General features: G+C 43.3%; 1 protein-coding gene across 6 annotated transcripts in view; it reads left to right on the forward strand.

The window, feature by feature from the left end:
• The first annotated feature begins 13,801 nt into the window (after window positions 1–13,801).
• The window catches only part of PRDM10 (PR/SET domain 10), a 174,904-nt gene continuing 169,825 nt past the window's right edge, over window positions 13,802–18,880 (forward strand). For 5 of the 6 annotated variants that reach the window (XR_003852164.1, XR_003852165.1, XM_029572987.1 and 2 more), the window contains exon 1: window positions 13,882–13,993. The gene's annotated coding sequence lies outside the window, so the exon portion shown is untranslated. Of the gene's footprint in view, window positions 13,994–18,880 lie in introns of all 6 variants that reach the window. The other variant, XM_029572986.1, reaches the window with a different exon arrangement.

Below are 18,880 nucleotides of genomic sequence, written 5' to 3' on the forward strand. Positions count from 1 at the left end.
TACTGTGTTATTTGAACTGCTTCACAGAAGCTCTGAAGTGACTTATAGATTAAAGATTGCAGAAGAGGTCTCTGCAAACTTTAATCAATGGAATCTATGTTTGTAAGTTCCAGCTAGTTCTGTGTGTAAAACAAAAATAGGGGGAAAAAGCAATATCATGCTAAACACTAATATGCTGCCTGTAACTGAGCTAAGCTTAGAAAAACACTTGAAATAGAAAGACATTGGGGAGACAAGATGGCTGCCACCCGTGAAGCACCCTGAAGTGCTCTCTCTCCATTTCTCTTTTACCTTGGAGTTATATTTCCTTTTAACAGTGCCTTACACTAAAAGGAAAGCTAAAATAAGGGAGAATATAGCTTCTTCTCCCATATTTGATGATCATCAGCTACAGATTGATAGGTTTTTCGTGGCTCCACCAACAACGCCATTGGAAGGAGCAGCTGCTGAAACAGCTGATGCACTGCGAACATCAGTGTTGCTGGCTGAATGAGTCTCGTTGAGTCCTGTAGCACTTATAAAACCTTCCCCATTTGATACTTTACCGAATGGGTCGATGATTCAACCTTACAACTATGACCAGAGTGCTGCCCTGAAGTCAGGGAAAGATCTCGGGCTGGAAGGCCCTGGAGGAGGGTGGAGCCTCCAGCAACGCTGCTTGAGAGCCCTGGCCAGGTCTCAGGCTCGACCAGTTCAGTTGGCCCCTCTGGAGTCGGGGACAGTGTTACAATCCCCTCGGGAGCAGGAGATGTCATCTTGAAGGTATGCTCTGTGCCTAAAATTTCTTTGATTAAACCATCAGTGATTACTGAAGTGATTACCTTTGAAAACTGCTTTGGTTTCTTTGGAGTCAGCAATTTCTACATTGACGAATATTGCTTTGGATACTAATCAATGGATACCAACTATGGATAAAGCTGTTAATATTCTTGAAGAAAAAGTGGGACAAATAGATACTTGTTTAACATCTGTGGAGAGTCTCCAGCATGGTTTAGTACAATCTGAATAGGTTCATACAAAGAAGATTGAAAATATTGAAAATGCCTTGAAAACTCTAAATCTTCGTATACTTAATTTTTCATATGTTAAAATGATTTCACTTACGGACCTGTTTAAATCTTATCTAACTCAGGTACTGGGATTTCCTACAGATAATGTGCTGGTTATCTAAAAAATCTATTTACCTATAAATCAACAGAATCAAGGGCTATATGCTGATCAACAACTATCCGAGCAATCTCTTTAAATCTTTCTGATATTTTAGAAATGTCTTTAGATACGGTGGTATCTGATCGTGCTACTTTGATAGTTTCATTTAACTTTATGTCTGAAAAAATGCTGTATTAAGATTTTTCTTGCGAAAACGTTCTTTGTTCAATGGCCAAAAAATATGGATCTATCCCGATTTAGCAAGGGCCACTCAGCTATGGAGGAAAAAGTTTCTTGAAATGAGAACGAAGGCTCTATCATGTGGAGCTAAATTCCTGTTGAGATATCCATGTAAATGTTTCGTTTATTATTCAGATTTGAAATATGTGTTCTTTGAACCTATACAATTACGAGCATTTCTCGACGCTCATTCCTGAAGAAATCCCTTATATGTGGGTTAGGTGCTAGAAATTATGGGGCGGATTTTAAATGCCCTGCGCGCGTAAATCCAGCCGGATTTACGCGCGCCGGTGCGCCTATTTTGCATAGGCCGCCGGTGCGCGCAGAGCCCTGGGAAGTGCGTAAGTCCCGGGGCTTCGTAAAAGGGGCGTGTCGGGAGCGTTGCGGAATGACGCAGCGTTTCGGGGGCGGGCCCGGGGGCGTGGTCGAGGCCTCCGGACCAGCCCCCGGGTCGGGTGATGGCGCGCCAGCAGTCCGCTGGCGCGCGCAGATTTACGTCTGCTTTCAGCAGGCGTAAATCTGCCAACAAAGGTAAGGGGGGGTTTAGATAGGGCCGGGGGGTGGGTTAGGTAGGGGAAGGGAGGGAAAGGTGGGGGGAGGGCGAAGGAAAGTTCCCTCCGAGGCCGCTCTGAAATCGGAGCGGCCTCGGAGGGAACAGGCAGCGCGCGCTGGGCTCGGCGCGCGCAGGTTGCACAAATGTGCAACCCCTTGTGCGCGCCGACCCCGGATTTTATAAGATACGTGCGTATCTTATAAAATCCAGCGTACTTTTGTTCGCGCCTGGTGATCTTATCGAATCGGGATGTGTAAGTAGGCCTCCGTCAGATCAAGTGAGGCCAAGAATTCTCCGGATCGAACTGCCGCTATCACCGCCCTTAAGGTTTCCATCCGAAAATGGGGAACCTTGAGAGTCCGATTGACGCGCTTGAGATCCAAAATTGGACGAAAGGAGCCCTCCTTTTTGGGCAAGATGAAGTAGATGGAATATTGGCTGGACCCTTGTTCTTCCACTGGGACTGGGACTATGGCCCCCAGTTCCAGCAGCCTGCGCAGGGTTTGTTCGACTGCAGGCCTCTTTCGACTTCCGTAGGGGGAGATCAGGTGAAGATCTGGTAGGTCTCGAGCAAATTCTAGGACCCACTGATCTGTTATGGTGGCCCATTCCCCGAGAAACTGGGACAGTCGTCCACCTAAGTCTCGAACGGAGGCATGAGCCAGCCCCATCTCACTGAGAGGATGACTTGGTGACCGAGTGTTGCTGGCTACTATGCCTGAAAGGCTGATGTCCCCAAAAGGAATGAGGCCAGGATTGAGATCGGGAAGCATTACCCCTCAGGAACGAGCCCCTTGCCCTGGTCGCAAAACGGCATTGCCCCCTAAATCTAGTGCAAGAGGGTAATAAGGACTTAGACTGTTTTGGGTGGTCCTCCGGCAACTTATGAACCTTATTTTCTCCCAGGGATTTGATAAGTTGCTCTAGGTCCTCACCAAAAAGCAACTGACCCTTGAAGGGAAGGGTTCCCAAATGCGCTTTGGAAGAGGCGTCCGCAGACCACTTTCTCAGCCAGAGGAGGTGCCTGGCCGAGACCATGAAGACTATTGCCTTGGCTTGCACTCGCAGAAGATCGTACAGGGCGTCTGCCCCATACGCAATCATTCCCTCCAAGCAATCCACCTGCTCTGCCTCTGCAGAAGGGCGGTCTTGGGTGCTGAGTAATTGTTGAACCCACCTGAGGCTTGCTCGCTGCATGAGACTGCTGCAGATTGCCACCCGAACTCCCAAGGACAGGACCTCAAATATGCGTTTGAGGTAAAATTCCAACTTGTGGTCCTGGACATCCTTTAGAGCCGTAGCCCCAACCACCGGGATGGTGGTGTGTTTGGTAACCACCGTGACAGAGGAATCTACCTTGGGCATCTTAAGTAGATTCAAGCAGTCCTCAGGAAAGGGGTAGAGCTTGTCCAAAGCCCTCCCTACTCGGAGTCCCACCTCAGGGGACTCCCATTCCCTAAGGAGCATTAGCTTATACATAGGATGAAAAGGAAAAGTACATGGAAGAGCCCTAAGTCCCGCCAGGACCGGGTCCTTGTTGGCAGGCATTGCGGCCGTAACCGTATCCGCCGGGGGCAACTCAATTCCCAGTTCCTGCAAAATGAAGGGAATGAGCGGTTCTAGTGCCTCCTTTTGAAATAAGCATAGCACCCGAGGATCGTCCCCCTCGAGGGGGGGGGTGGTGGTTAGGAAGCAGCGGGTCAACATCCGGATCTGAATTGGGACCGGCGGCGGCTGTGGCGGATCCGGAGGCACCCTAACCGAGCCCTGGCCCTCCGGCACCTTTGGAGGTTGTGGAGGAGAAATTTGTGGGTTTTTTTTTGGGGGGGGGGGGGGTGTCCAGGGATGGATCTTCCTCCTGCTGTAAGCTGGCTAAATAGGACTTGTGCATAAGAAGCACAAACTCCGTGGAGAAACAAGACTTAGACTTCCCGGGAGGGGGAGGGGGGTAGGGAATGGTCAGGCACCCCCTCTGGGGCATGAGGGGGGCTCAAATCTGGAGGAGAAAATAAAAAAATTGGGCTCACCTTCCTCCTGCACATCCGATTCTGCATTTGAGCCTGCTTCCAAGATGGCCACCATTCCCACAGTTTTCCGGGCTGGGAACGGCCGGGCCACGCAGTAGGGAACTCGCCCCCGGATCGTTGTGGGCGAGGGGACCGATGAGGGACCCTCCCCACCCGGTAGGCACCCTGAACAGAGGCCTCCGCGGGAAAAATGTGTGGTAGACTCTCCACACGCTTTACAGGCACTGGAACGCGGCATCAGTGCTGAAGAAAACAAATCGATAAAAACAGCTGAGCTGTGCAGGGCTGAAGTCGGTCAGTGGAGGCATCGACTGAACTCTGCACACTGCCGGAGCTGTCCACAGTTCTTAAAAAGTAACAAATACAGCCCTGCTTGTGCCCCCTTTTTTTTTTTTAAACTGCTCAGCTAAGCCAGGGGAAAACCACTCCCTGAGAGGGTACTGTTTTACAGTGGACAGCTAGATAATGGGGGAGGGACTGGACCACCAGTATCACCCCAGATGTTCAATGGGAAAAAGGAGCCTAGGATGAGCAAGCCCCCCCCCCCCCCCCGGCTCCCAGCAGAGCAAAGAGACCAAACTGTCTCTGTGAGGAAAAAAAGGGAGAAAACTTTCAAAGTCCTCTTTTTTTTTTTTTTTTTAAAACAAGAATTTAATACTTGCTTGATCCAGACCAAAAGTAAAGAAAATCCCCTCAGAGAAACTAAGGGAAGAAGAAGAAGGGGAACCATAGGTTCAGCTGCCTGGCCTTGCTGGAGACAGACGAATACTGAAGGGGTGTAGGGTAGGCTCTGTCCTGATATGGGATACCCTCACAGTTTTGGTCTGTCTCCACCTGCTGGACAGGAGGCACAAGCCACAGTCTGGACTGATCCGGGTACGTTCAGGGAAAAACTGAATTACAAAAGGGGGGGGGGGGAGTGCTTTAATTTATTCCTGTACCAACTAAGTTGCCAAAAATGTTTTGCCAGAATTGCAGCATGCAACAGCAAAACATTTAGCAAAGAACTCCAAGCCCTCAGAGACCAAGTCTGATCTCTGGAGGCTAGAGTGGCAGACCTGGGGGAGCTAAGGGAGACAGAGAGGTATATAGAGGAGACCTTCAGGGACATAGTAGAGAAGTCCCACTTCCAATCTGTTAGCCCCTGTGCTGGTTTGGAGGAGAAATGTCACCTGGAAGGAGAGCATCAACTTGATGAGGCAGGAAGCAATCCTGTAGCTAGGACCTGCCCTCAAGATGTAGCATCCTCTTGCACCGAGAACAGGTCTCCAGGGGCATGTGCCTAGGAGGAGAGGTTTAGGACAGCCATTACAGTGGGTGATTCAATTATTAGGAAGGTTGATAACTGAATGGCTGGTGGATGTGAGGATCGCTTGGTGTGAAGGTGGCAGATCTCACGCATCACATAGATAGGATTTTAGATAATGCTGGGGAGGAGCTGGCTGTCTTGGTACTTGTGGGTACCAATTACATAGGAAAGTAGAAGAGAGAGGTTCTGAAAGCAAAATTTAGGGGTTTAGGTAGAAAGCTGAAATCCAGAACCTCCAGTAGTATTCTAAAAAATGCTCCTGTTTCATGTGCAGGACCCCAGAGGCAGGCAGAGCTCCAAGGTCTCAATGTGTGGATCAGACAATGGTGCAAGGAAGAGGGTTTTAGATATGTTAGGAACTGGGCTTCTTTTTGGGGAAGGAGAGCCTTTTCCAAAAGGATGGGCTCCACCTTAACCAAAGTGGAACCAGGCTGCTAGCACTAACCTTTAAAAAGGAGATAGTGCCGCTTTTAAACTAGATGATGGGGGAAAGCTGATCATTGTTCAGAAGCATATGATTTGAAATGATGTATCTTTGAAGGATACCTTAGTATTCTTAGTAGAACAGGGAAAATAGGGCATCCCAGTAGAGAGGTTGCAATAAATGCCAAAGGGCACCAGGTGCCTTTAAATGCAGAAAGATTCCTAATTACCCCTGTGAACTGATAATTTGAAATGTCTATATATAAATACTAGAAGTCTAAAAAATAAGATGGGAGAGTTAGAATGTATAGCATTGGATGAAGAGATAGATATAATTGGCATCTCAGAGACCTGATGGAATGGGGATAACCAATGGGCCACTGTGATACCAGAGTACAAATTATATCGAAATGATAGGATGGATCAAATTGGTGGAAGGGTGGCACTATATGTTAAAGAGAGCATTGAGTCAAACAGGATAAAAGTTTTGCATGAAACAAAATACAATGTTGAATCTTTATGGAAATTCCAAGTGAAAAAGGAATAAAATAGTAATGGGGGTGTTTACCATCCACCTGGCCAGAATGAGCTAACAGACAATGAAATGCTAAAAGAAATTAGGGAAGCTCATAAAATCAGCAGCATGGTAATAATGGGTGATTTCAATTACCCCAGTACTGACTGGGTGAATGTTACATCAGGACATTCTAGATAAGTAAAATTCCTAGATGAAATAATTGACTGTTTCATGGAGCAGCTGGTACAAAAGCTGACAAGAGAGGAACCTATTTTAGACCTAGTCCTTAGTGGAACACAGCATTTGGTGCAAGTAGAAACACTTGGCAATAGTGATCACATTATCAAATTTGACTTAATAACTGTTGAAGGGGTGGACCCTTGGGCCAAGACAAGGTCGACAAAACCTGCAGGTCTCGTCATCGGTAGGCGGGACTGGTCGGAGCGGAGAACCAACAGGACCATCCCCAATACTGGCCCTCGTTCCCCGCAGGTTGAGCCCTTGGGTGCTGGGGCCAGATGGACTTAGGCGCAGGTTTCCGATGATGAGGAATCCCCAAGAAGGACGGCAGGCGAAAACAGAGTCAAGATGTTATTTATTTATTTGCTTTTATATACCGACATTCATTGGGATATATCATATTGGTTTACATGTTAACACAGAGAATAGTAAGACTAAGGTGTCTTATTATTTTTTACATTGTAACAGAGGCAGAACAGCAATTAATATAGTTACATTTTAACAGAAAGGATCAATGTAACGGAAGTAACTCAACAACTAATATAATTATGTTTTGGAAGAAGGCAACTCAAGAATTTTTACATTGCATAAATATGTACATAGGAAACAGAAGGAATTTATTGAGGTACGCGGACATGCATTAAGGCTAAATAGTATTGAAGGATTTGCATTTTATCATGAGGTTGGAGAATAGAAAGACTAAGGGGTCTTATTATTTGTACATTGTAACGGAGACAGATCAGCAATTAATATAGTTACATTTTAACAGAGAAGAAACATTGTAACTGGAGTAGCTCAACAACTAATATAATTATGTTTTGGAAGTAGGTAACTCAGGTATTATTAAATTGTATAAATGTTTACATAGGAAACAGAGTGAATCTTATTGTGGTGTGCGGGCATGCATCATGGCTAAATAGCATTGTGGCCTTTACATTTTATCATGAGATTGGGAGGGGGAGGGGGGTTTAGCATGTGGGCTGGTAGGCTTTTTGGAATAACCAGGTTTTTAGATTCTTTTTGAAGAATGTTCCAAGGATTGGGACAGGCAGCCAACAATGGAGTCCAGAAGACGAGCCAAGGGTTGAGGCAGGTGGCAATCAAGCAAGTCCAGGAAACGTCAAGGCTCCACCCTGCCCCCTCTGTCCTCTTGACTAACACAATTGATCCACAGCCCTGTATATAATGTATTTATAATGTATTTATAGTTATACTCCATACTGTACGTAGTTCATCACAGTTTACTGTCCGCTTCCTTGCCTTTATCTCCTCTGCAGCCTATGCTATGCCCCCTCCCAATACCCCTGTTCATTGTATTTCCTTTCCTCCTTTTTAGTTCCAATGTAAACCGGCATGATGTTTGCATACTAATGCCGGTATATAAAAACCTTAAATAAATAAATAAATAAATAAATAAATAAATAAATAAACAAACGTACCAAGGGTCAAGGCAGGTGGCAATCACGCAAAGTCCAGAGGAGGTCTGAGGTCAAGGCAGAGAAGCAATCCAGGGGAAGATGAGACAAAGATCAGGAGGCAGGAGCACAGAGTCAGGAACATGGAGTCAGGCAACCAGCTACTCTCACAGAATTTGACCTGTTGCTGAAGCAAGGGACTGGCTTATATAGTCCCAGAGTGCTGACGTTGTAGGCGTGGGCCACGGGAATTTTCCCGTCGCGGGCCCTTTAAATATTGCAGAGAGGCACGCGTGTGCGCCTAGGGAAGTGCTAGCAGAGCTGGATGTCGGCAGCATGGGTAGTGGCTCCGGGTTGCGAAGAGGAATCTTGACATTAGCGGCGGATCTCTGCAGTCATGAGAGAGGTCGGGGTTGATCTGGGGTAACGCAGGTGAGACTGGCCATGGAGGGAGCGCAAAAACGAAATCTGCTATCACAGTATTTAACTTTCAAAAAGGTAACTATGATAAAATGGGGAAAATGGTTAGGAAAAAACTGAAAGGAGCAGCTGCAAAGGTTAAGAGTTTAGCTCAGGCATGGATGTTCTCAGAAGCCCAGAACTGATGTATTCCATGCATTAGAAAAGGTGGGAAGAAGGCTGAGTACCAGCATAGTTGAAAAGTGAGGTGAGAGAGGCTATATATATTTACTAATACATATATACAGCTCCTATATATATTTTTCTCCTATTGTATTACAACCTTTGTCCTTCACACTACCTATGCGCTTGCTATCACCTGCTCCCCCCTCTCTCCATTTTCCTATCCTGCTCCCCTTCCCCTGTCATTTGTAATTTCTCTTTCTCTACTACAAAGTTGATTGTAAACCGGCATGATATGTCCTATGAATGTCGGTATATTAAAAGCTCTTAAATAAATAAATAAATATATCTAAAAGAACATTTTTCAAGAAATGGAAAAAGGATCTGAATGAAGAAAACAGGAAACAGCATAAACACTGGCAAGTGAGATGCAAAGCATTGATAAGGAAGGCAAAAAGAGAATTTGAAAAGAAGCTTGCCGTGGAAGCAAAAATTCATAATACTTTTTCAGGTACATTTGAGGTAAAAAGATTGCAAGGGAGTAAGCTGGAACATTAGATGATCAAGGGGTAAAAGGAGTACTTAGGGATGACAAAGATGATGATTCAGAAGAACTGAAACAAATGTTAATGAACCTGGAAGATGTACTAGGGCAAACTGACAAATTAAAGAGTAGCAAATCACCTGGACCAGATGGTATATATCCCAGAGTGCTGAAAGAACTGAGAAATGAAATTGCGGACCTGCTATTGGAATTTGCAAACTATCAATAACATCATCTATGGTACCTGAAGACTGGAGGGTTGCCAATGTAACACCAATTTTAAAAAAGGGATCAAGGGGTGATCCAGGAAATTACAGACCAGGAGTCTGATGTATGTGCAAGGCAAGATGGTAGAAACTATCATAAAGAACAAAATTGCTGAACATATAGATAAGCATAGTTTAATGGGACAAAGCCAACATGGTTTTAGTGTTAAGCTTGATACATTGGGTGAGTAAAGTGAATTTGGGTGGATGTTTCAGAAAAGTGAAGATGTATCTCTTGTGTGGAAATGTTGGAGATGGTTGTGTTTGTAGCAATGGTTGTAAATTTAAAATAAATATGAAAAAATTATTCAAAGTTGTTAAATGACAAGAAGATTGTGAGAAACTGCAAGAGGCCACTGCAAAACTGGGAGGCTGGGTATGCCAATGGCAAATTAAATTTAATGTAGACGTGCAAAGTGATGCACTTAAGGAAGAGCAACCCAAATTATAGCTACAAAATGCAAGGTTCCACATTAGAGGGCACTTCTCAGGAAAAGTATTTAGGTGTCATTGTTGAAAATATATTGAAATCTGGTGTGAAGCAGCAGCAGCCAAGAAAGCAAATTCATCACATCTCTGATTCTATAAATTTTCTGTAACATTATACATGTTACAACCTTTGCTTAACAACAGTTTGTATCTTGAAACCCTGTTTACCCCTCATCCCTGTAACCTTATATTTTGTAAACCGTTATGATGGCATTATTTTTGATGATTCCGAATGATGGTATATAAAACTCGTTAAATAAATAAATAGAATGCTAGGGATTATTAGGAAATGAGTGGAGAATAAAACAGAGAATATCATAATGCCTCTGTACTGCTCCAAGGTGCGACCTCATCTTGAGTATTGTGTTCAGTTCTGGTCACCACATCTCAAGAAAGATATAGCAGGATTAGAAAAGATACAGAGAAGGGCAACCAAAATGATAAAGGGGATAGAATAATTCCCCTATGAAGTAAGGCTAGAGGTTAGAACTCTTCAGCTTGGAGATGAGATGGATATATGTTAGAGGTCTATAAAATAATTAGTTGAATGGAGTAAACATGTATCAGTTGTTTACTCTTTTGAGAAGCACAAAGACCAGGGGACACACAATGAAGTTACTGGGTAATACATTTAAATCTAAGAAAATATTTTTTTACTCAAGGCTTAATTAAGCTCTGGAAATTCCTTGCCAGAGGATATGGTAAAAACTATTTGCTTCAAATGAAGAAAAGTGGATCTATATACAGACAACCAACAAGTATTGAATTACATAGTCTGGGTAAACAAATAAGCATGGGTGTAGCTTGCTTATTGCGGTGGTTACTACCCCTAATTAAGCTAGATATTTCATTTAAATGCAGCTCCAACACTGCTCTCTACATTAATGGTGGGGTGGAAGGGTAATAGAACCAAAAGGTTGCTAAGAGCCAAGAGAACCAGATAAGTATTTTTATTTTTATTTAGCATTTGTTTATATACCGAGGTACAGCTGACATAGCCTTCACTCTGGTTTACATTATAACAAGCCAGTTACATTTAAATTCATAACAGTGTAACAGAGAAATGAATCAGAACATTAACTTAATAAAGACAATAAATATATTGAACAATACATTGAACAATAGATATGAGTGTAAGCAGCACTTGAAGTTGACGGTTGATACCGTTAATGAGAAGAAAAGGTTTCTGCAAGATAGGACGAAAGACAGAAGGAGGGGATTGCTGACATAAAAAGAACGTGAAGGTGGATATGAAAAAGATTTATGTTCTGTTGTCATTGGGTGAGAAGCCATTGTAAGACTGTGAAAGTAGCCAGTCTTTAAGATCTTTTTTAAAAGATTTAAAGTTTTCTTGCGAATTGAGGTGTTGAGGTAGTGAGTTCCATAATTATGGGCCTACGATAGAGATGGCTCTATTTCTAGTGGAGGATAATTTGGCTTGAGGTAATGAAGGGACATCCATCTGAACTTTATATGTAGATCTTGTTGTACGTGAAGATTTATGTAGGTGTATAATATTGTCCAAGGCAGAGTAGTCACCTTTGTGAATTGATTTGTGTAGGATTGTGAGTACTTTGTACTCTATTCTTTTTTTAACTGGTAGCCATTGTAAGTTGTGGAGTACTGGGGATATATGGTCGGCTTTTCTTTTACCAGACAGGACTCTGGCAGCTGCATTTTGGAGTAACTGCAGTGGTCTTAAGGTTGAATTAGGGAGGCCTATCAGAAGGGAGTTGCAGTAGTCCAAACTGGAGAAGATGAGGGCTTGAAGAACGGTTCTGAAATCCTGGGGATGAAGTAGCGGTTTTAGGTGTTTGAGTATTTGAATTTTGTAGAAGCCTTCTCTTGTTTTTGTTGTGAAGTGCTTTTTAAAATTTAGCTCATTATCTAGCCAGAAACCCAGGTCTTTAACGTTGTCTTTGAGTTGAATTTGAATGTTGTCAAATTGGAAGGGAGGAGTGGAAGTTATACCAAAGTTTTTTCTTGTAATTAGTATACATTCTGTTTTGCTCATATTTAACTTTCTCAGTTAATTGTGAACCGACATGATGTGTCCTACGAATGCCGGTATATAAAAATGTTAAATAAATAAATAAATAAATAAATAAATATTTAAGCATAATTTTAGATTGTTCAGCAGATTTTGTATTGCTTTTAGGTGTGAGGCTGCTTTTGACATTGTTTCTTCTAAAGACGAAGTAATGGGAATGAGTAGTTGTATGTCATCAGCATACATGTAGAAAATGATGTTAAGGCTTGTTAAAAGATGGCATAGAGGAAGAAGGTAGATATTAAAGAGAATAGGTGATAAAGCCGACCCTTGAGGAACTCCAGTATCCAGAGGGATGGCCTCAGATGAAAAGTTGTTGTAGGAAACTTTGAAAAATCTGTTTTTAAGGAAAGAGGAAAACCAGTTGAGGGTTTTTCCAGCGAGCCTGATGGATTCCAGGCTAAAAATAAGCCTTTTGTGGTCCACAGTGTCAAAGGCTGCTGACAAATCGAGGAGGATCAGAAGGTGATCTAGTTTGTTATCGAAGCCTCTTAATAAGGTGTCAGAAAGATTGAGTAGAAGGGTTTCTGTACTGAGGTTTTTTCTAAAACCGTGTTGTGTGGGAAATAGAATTTTGTGGTCGTCCAGGTGTTCATTTAGTTGTTTCAGAACCGCCTTTTCTGTCAATTTAGCAAAAAGGGGAAGGTTTGATATTGGGCGGTAGTTGTTTAAATCTTTTGGGTTGAGGTTTTTTTTCTTAAGTAGTGGTGTGATTGTAGCAATTTTTAGTTTAGTAGGAAGCTCGCCCTCAGTAAGAGATTTGTTGATGATTGCTGCTATTGTTGGGGCTAAGGGATGAGCGATTTCCTTTAAAGCTCGGGTTGGGATGGTGTCCATGTCATGGTGTGCAGGGTTTATTTTTTTCAACATTTTCTCTGTTTCCAAGTTGGAGATAGTATTGAATTCAAGTCAGGGACTTATGTTTGATAAAGATTGCTTTTCTATGATTGAAGGGGAGTTGAAGGCATCAGAGATTTTTGAAATTTTGTTCTTAAAGATGGCTAAGTCTTGGCTCAAATTTTTTGTATCAGTGGTAATGGGATTGTTGTTTTCGACGATGAGGTTGTTTACTATGTTGAACAGTGATTTAGATTTGTTGGTAGAGTTATTTATTTTTTTACTGTAGTAATCACGTTTTGTGTTCTGGATGGTTTTTTTGTAGGCAGCTAGATGAGTGCGGTATTTCTGCTGTAGTAATGGCTGTTTGTTTTTTGCCACTCTTTTTCGATTTTCCTGAGAGCCATTTTCATATTTTTAAGAGTGGTGTTATACCAGGGATTTTGCTGTTCTTTTTTGTTCCTTAGACGTTTGATTTTCTCTGGGTTAATGTTGTTAGCAGTTTCTTCAGTAATATGAAACCAGGATTGGATGGAATTATTTATTAAATTATTTATTAAATTGGATGGAAGTATGAAAAGAAAAGTGTGAAACTTGCTGGGCAGACTGGATGGGCCGTTTGGTCTTCTTCTGCCGTCATTTCTATGTTTCTATAATTGCCTTTAAAAAAAAGTTTTGGACAAGTTCCTGGAGGAAAAGTTAACTACTATTAATGTACAGGTGCAGAAATACACTGCTTATTCTTGGGAGAAGCAGCTTGGAATCTGTCTACCCCTTGGGATCCTGTCAGGTATTTATGACCTGGCTTGGTCGTTGTTGGCAACAGGATTCTGGACTTGATGGTCCCTTGGTCTGACCCAGTAAGGCAAGCCTTATGTAACTTGCAAAACTGCTAAACCTTGCCGCGGGTGCTATTCCCCTCCTCTCCACTGGGGACGAACGCCTCCCGTCTAAGCGCCCACGAAACCTGCCCACGCTCTCATTGGTTAGTTTAGAAACCTCCCGTTTCTCCTTTTCACATTCAACAACTATCATATTCTCCATATAAAAAAATAATCCCGCTTCAAACTATTATATTAATAAAAATATGAATATCGTCTTCAACCCCCGATCTCCTACTAATTCACACGCAGGTTGCTTGAAAAGCCTTGGAAGAAAAAGAAAGAGCGATCCGACCAATCGTAGCTCGGATTTTAACCGTTGCCAGGCAGATTATGCTAATGTATGCAATGCAACCCTCTCTGCAGCTACCATTCTGAGGTAAGAACAACTTGAGAATTTTCATTTAAATTCAAAAATAGAAAGCAGCTATCGGACCGGGAGCCGAACCGCAATCTCTAAGATACCGCCGCGTAAGTGAACGTTAGAAACCTGAGGCGGTTGGGGCTTGTTTTATATCCTATGCGAAATTTCTATTTTTTTCCGGCTCCCTTTTCGCTCCGCTTTGAAGGAGCTGCTGTTGTTGGAGGGTGTTTTTTTTTAAGTCCCTCCCAAAATGGCGAAGGCTCGTCCTATTTTTCTCTCTTTCGGCGGTAGCCGTAGAGCCCCGGGGCTGGGCGCGTACAGTGTGACAGGGGAGGGGAGCCCCACTGAGGTTGTGGGGGTAAAAGGGTGGGGGAGGTCTGAACACGCCGTTGTATTCCTTATGTTGATGGGGCCGCGGTTTTTGTACCCTACCTTCCCCGCCTCACGTAGTTACGCTCTTGCCTTTGTGTGTGTGGGGGGTTGTTTTTCTTTTTCCTGTCTCCCTTCCCTGTTTTTCTTTTTTGGGTGGTACGGTCCGCCGGCTGGAACTCGGCACCTGTAGTGGGGAGGTCGGCACCGGCACCCGCACGCGCCCTTTCGGAACAAAATGCCACTTTTGTATGCTATTCCGTTTTGGGCCCGGACTGTACTGGCAGGCAGTCCCTTGGTTTACTTGCAGCTTCCTCCGGGCCACAGATCCGAGGCTGTGCTTGGCGGTCCCGGATCAGCGGCCTACAGCTTTGCCTCCCCCACCCCTTTCCTTTTCTCCCGCGGTGGTTGGGGCTGACCATTGGGTACCCTGATTGCCTGTCACGCGCAGCTTTTAATCAGTGGGCTAATTCCTCCTGTCCCCCTTTTTCTTTACAAATTATTGAAACTCTGCTTTCATACAGGAGGTCCAGTAAGAGACGGGGATGGGATTACACATTTTTATAAATTTCGGGTTACATTGTTGCTTCTGTATGCGCAGATTTTATTTCTTTGAGAGAGGTTTGCTGTGTCGTCAGTGTCCCATTGGGACGTCATAATGTGTCATTGTTGGCGTGACTACAGGAATTCCCGTTCACTCATGCTCTCGCATCCACTGGAAGCCCCGCTAATAGCTCGTGTCTACTCCCAGTTGAAAACTTGGTGTTTTATTTCTGTTCTTGTCCATTTATTTCTGTTCTTTGCTTATTTATTCTTTTTGTGTTACCAAAGGCAGTGTATGAGCCATACACTATTTATTGCCCTGGGAAGTACTTTACTGTGCTTTGCCTTCCGATATGGAAGTGACATGGTTAATTTATATAGCAAAAACTCAATTTTCTGACATGCATTGGGTTCATTGAATCTGCCCGTTATCTGACAGCTTTTCACTTAAGTACATTTCATGAAAGTCCACATATTATACAGCTCTATAAAGTAATTTATTGAAATCTAACAATGGTATAAGAACACCCAAGATCCTATAGGCTAGAGGATAGAAATGAAGAAATGGAGTAACCTATGTTAATTTTAGGTATAACATTTCTGCATGGAAATAATTTGCATGGAGCAGTAGTTGCTACCCTTAACAGAAGGCATGGGGGTAATCTGCATGGAGTGCAGTTACTACATAAGCGACTTTTTGGGCAGCTAGATACTCCATTTGCTCTTTATGTGCCATCATTTACTGTGTTACTATTACTCAGAGAACACCCTCACTTACAACTTATCCCCTCTCCTCCCTTCTTGCTCCACACACAACCAACCCTACTTTCTATACTATGGAGGAGTGGAATAACCTAGTGGTTAGAGCAGCAGGCTATGAACCAGGGTTCAAATCATGCTGCTGCTTCTTAGGGAAGTCACTTCACCCTCCATTGCCTCAAGTACAAACTTACAGGCCAATGCAGAAAGGTGGGTTCAGTGGAACACACCTTTCTGAGTTCCCTTTAACATACATTTTCTGCAGGGAAAAACTTACTGCCAATGCAAAAGTAGTTCTGCATGCAGAAAATGCACGTTTCCAAATGGGAGTACTGCTTAGCGCCTTGCATGGAAATCCCATGAGGACATTAAGCATTATTCCCCCCGTCCCCCAATGCAGAGAAATTGCATCTGGCCAGCACACCTTTTTTAGCTCTGGAAACGTAACCCCTGGTTAGAGCCGGAGTTAAGTTTCCAGTGCTATGAAAAAAAGAGTAAAAAGGTTTAAAAATAGTCACAAACTCTCTGGGTAAGTGCAGTAGCTGCCGGCTGGATAAAATACTTATCCATCTAAGTAGTGATGCCCTGCAGCAGATAGCCATCTAAGTACTGAGTTACCTGGCTATCTGGTGCTGTTTCCTGTTACCAAACAGATGGATAAATCAGTATTTTTCTGGGTAAGTGGTGACAGCGGCTGCTGCCACTTAATCTGCATAACCTGTCAGAGATACTTCCACCCTCTCCCCTAGTTAAAATGTGTATTCGACCTGTGCCAAATGCAAGTTTTACAGTTTTTATGTGTGTTTTAACTCTATGCATTAGCATATCACACAGTCAAGGCATTGGGAATTTAAAAAAAATCTTGCCATTAAAATTGTGTGCTAAAAACCAGTGCATGTTTTATTAGCACCAATATTATTACATTGGCCTGTTAGATTGTGAACCCTCTGGGGACAGAGAAATACCTACAGTTCCTGAATGTAATCTACTTTGAAGTGCTTGAAGAAACAGAATATAATTCAAATAAATAATTCCCCTACATTCCTACACTGTTCATACTCTTGTATTAAGAACAAACCATAAGAAGTGTTATGGTGGGTCAGAGACCCCATCAGCCTGTCTCCAACAGTGGCCAACCCTAAAGAGTAGGACCAGTTTCTTGTTTGCTCCCAGCAAGAAGTACCTGGTTTTCTCAAGTCAGCTTTTAGGAACTTGTCCAAACCCTTTTTAAACCATCTGTGCTAATTGCCTTGACTGTGTCCTTTGGCAAAAAGCCGTAACCCAAGAGTGAGCAATGGGCAGGGAGGGCACTTGAAGGGGAGCATAGAGGCTGCCCGATTAGGGAAGAAAAATATGGCTGCTCAGTGAAGTCTCAGTGCCATGGAGGTCCTGCAAGCTGAAAAGGAAGGACATAGTGACATCATTGTAAGCATGCCATGGCTTAGCCATGCATCTCTTTTGGTGGGTCAGGGAGAGGAGCTGCTTCTGCTGTGGTGGGCCCAGGCGGTGAGCTGCTTACTTTGAAGCAGAACTGGACATAGGAACAGCCATTGCAGTGTTCCACAACTCTAGGGAGATCTACCACCCTGATGCTGCTGGGTCCCCCTACCCAGGGAGAGAGATCATAGCTATTGCTCGCCGGTGGAAACGTGGTGGGGGAAGAGGAATGGGCAAAGAGGCCAGAAATACCACTTTAGAGAACATTTAGAGAAAGCCACCACTTTAGAGAACATAAGAAATTGCCATTCTGGGTTCCCTCAGTTTCCTTTTCTCTTACTTTTGTTCACTTCTCTTCTTTTAATATAGCTTGCTGTTGTTCCATTTCTCCCAAGTCTTCCCAGCTTTTAGTTCCTCCTCAAGGTCCTTCCCCATTTTAACAAAGTCTTTATTTCTGAAATACAAACTTTAATCTTCGTGTGATTTCTCCTCCTTGTCTCTTGTTCTTCAATTTTTGCTACACAGCCCTCTATCCAGCCCGCCTCAGCTGTTTCCCCCTAGCCCCCCCCACCCTATCTCAGCTCCCTGCTAGAGTGCCCCAGTGACTGTTGTCACCAACCTGTTTACCAAGTTATTCAAGTTATATAAGATGTTATATTCATATTTGTATAAGTTACCAATTGGTCACCACTATGTATAAGTTGTTTATCCTGTAAACCGGAGTGAAGGCATCCCGCTATACTTCGGTATAAAAAAGCCTCGAAATAAATAAATAAATAAATAAATTTCTCTCCGTCTTGCCTCTAGCTCAAACTATACGGTCTGATGATCACTGGCAGGTGGACACCTACGTGGACATTATAGATACTATCTCATTCGCGAGCATCAGGTTGAGTAACACTCTTCCCCTTGTAGGTTCCATCACCATTTTTCTAAGCAAGGCCCCTTGAAAGGCATCCCCAAAGAAAAAAGATAAGCAATCTAAGAAAAATAAGAGAAATGAGTGAAAACAGTGAAAAAGCAAAACAAAATAAAAAGAAAGTTGGGCAAGGTGGTATAAAGCTTTTGTCAGTTACTAAAAAAGTTTGGCTGGCACCTAAGTTTTTTTTGGAAAAATTTTTTTATCAGCTCTTATTATGGCGTGTGGCCTATGTGGGTGTGGTGTGGAATGTGCTCTCTCATTAGGTTTGTCTGGTGTGCTTTGGTCTGTATAATGAGGTCTATGACTCTGTGTGTGATGTGGTCTATTTGTCGTCGTCCCCTCTCTCTTTGTCTTGTGTTGGCCTGTTATATCTATGCCTCTGTGTCTGTGGTGTGCCTTTGTCTCTGTCTTCTGTCTGTGAGTAGTATGTCTCTGTTTTTCTGACTAGGTGTAGTATGTCTCTATGCCTGTCTGGGTATGGGGTGTCTAAATCTCTGTTGGATATGGGGTAACTGTGCATCTGTGTGTGAGGTCTCTATGTCTGGGTATCTATTTCTCTCTATCAGTCTGCTGTAGGGTATCTTTTTGAGATAGGGTATCTTTTTTGAGATAGGGTGATCAGAATTGCACACAGAACTCAAGGTGTGGCAGCACAATAAATCTATACAGATACTTTATGATCTGCATTTTGTTTTCCATTACTTTCTGAGTAATTCTTAGCATTCTGTTTGCTTTTTTGACTGCCAGTGCACATTGAGCTGAGGATTTCAATGTACTGTCCACAATGACTCCAAGGTTGTTTTCCTGGATGGTTGCGACTAAACCGGAACCCAGCATTGTGTACACATAATTAGGATTATTTTCCCCTATGTGCATGACTTTGCACTCATCTAAATTTCATCTGCCATTTAGATGCCCAGTTCTTCAGTCTCACAGTTTTTCTACAGTTCCTCACATTGGGGTA

Source organism: Rhinatrema bivittatum, chromosome 12 (genome assembly GCF_901001135.1).
Source record: "Rhinatrema bivittatum chromosome 12, aRhiBiv1.1, whole genome shotgun sequence".
Taxonomy (NCBI): domain Eukaryota; kingdom Metazoa; phylum Chordata; class Amphibia; order Gymnophiona; family Rhinatrematidae; genus Rhinatrema; species Rhinatrema bivittatum.